Consider the following 1822-nt stretch of genomic DNA (forward strand, 5'->3'; position numbering starts at 1 on the left):
CGATGCAAGCGGCCGCGTAGCGGATGCAGCGAGGATATCTCCAGCGTGACTTGAGCCCGCGGGGGTGAGGGCCTCGGAGATCCTGGTGCTGCTAGTGCTGGAGATCCTCGCGGCTAAAGAGCGGAGCCCGCGCTGCATAGGCAACGTTGCCAAGTGAGAATTTATTTTTTTGAGGGGGTTGAGGTTTTCATCAAGCTTATTAGATTACATTATACCGGATTATGCAATTAGACTTAAATATAAAAGGTTTAAAACGAGCAGGTTTACTAAAGAAATTAAGAAATTTCAACAGACGAGAAAATTTGAATTGATTTTAGGCCAGGACAAGAGCATACTATGCTCTTGATTATTCGATTACTATTTATTTTCATTATTTTTTTATAATTCTATGCAAGGAACAAGGTATTTGAGAAAAGAGCACACTTGAGAATCAAAACATTCAAATTGTATTGAATTTTTGGTACACTTGGCAACAATGAGTCCCAATTCAAAGCAGACGACAACCAGTTAAAACTCCAGTCATTTCATTTTCGCCGCTCCATGACGGGAGGTTGTGTTGGTGGCCGTCTCCATTTCCCCTCCTCTAGTTTTTTTTAATAGCTACCAATGTTAACTATTTTCGTGCGTTTTGCTCGACTGAATTGTGTTAACTGTAGTTGACCTAGATATTTCAACGAATCAGATCACCTATAGAAATGGACCTCTATTGCCCTTTTTAAAAATAATATTTCACTTGGTTACAACAAAGCAACTCTACTTCATTATTTTTTTACGTAGAAGGCTGGTAATGTTTAGAAAAGACATTATAGGGTCAATATAGGTTTTCGTGTCAGAAGACGACCCTTTTATTGACAAAATGCTAGGCTGCCATGGAAATACTTAGAAACAGAAGGAGGGGGGGTGGGCTATCGGAAAAATAGTAACAATGAGGAAGTCAAAGCGAATTTAACTGTTTATTTTACTTAACACTTACAATTTCTTAATGAGTTTCACCTCCCTCTGAACGATCACCAACTGCAGCAGCCGAACAAATTTCAAATTTATCGCAAAGACTTAAACGTCCGTGAGTAGCGCACACGGCATCTTAAAATTTAACCAGAGCATTAGATTTGAATTTGTTCAGGTAGAAAAAAGGGCCAAACTGTTCAAAAACCTCCCTCAACATTTCTTCTGACACATCCTCAGGTAGATTTTTTACGTAGTTGGATTTTACTTTGTCTAGCAATTCTTTGGAAGCCCTGAAATTAAAAATCAATTTTCTCTCTTCCCTGGATAATTAAATTTTTTTCGTTAATACCGAGTGAAAGTAAACTCAATCTTCAGGTCTTCTATTTTCTGTTTACGATCTCAATTAATAATCGTTAAGATGACGCGGCAAGCGACTCCGACGGCCAGATCTTGAAATAGGCTGTTGAGGTGTCAATACATTCCCAACATACTCCCCACCAGAGCCCGTATCATCCGGCTCGACTTCTCCAATTGCTAGATCTGGATCGTTTGGAACTGGATCGGGTGTCATCGGTGCTGGGTCAGGGGGAGCTGGATCATCGACCAGCTCCGTTCCTGCTGCATCTTTGGCAAATATGTCTTCGTGGTCTTGGTACACTTCTAAAGGGTATAAACATTGAATTGCTTGATTAATTAGATTACCGTTAGGAGTCTGGAGAACGACTGAACGAATGAGTCCATCACGACTCGGTGTGAGCTCAGTGACCAATTGGTTGACCACATAAGGCGTTTGGTGTATTCGTCGTGAATGAGTACGACTTCACCAAGGTGAATTTTCCGGCCGGATTTTCCCTTTGTTTTGAAGTTATCCAGC

This window comes from Daphnia pulicaria, chromosome 4, assembly GCF_021234035.1.
Source record: "Daphnia pulicaria isolate SC F1-1A chromosome 4, SC_F0-13Bv2, whole genome shotgun sequence".
Classification (NCBI taxonomy): Eukaryota; Metazoa; Arthropoda; class Branchiopoda; order Diplostraca; family Daphniidae; genus Daphnia; species Daphnia pulicaria.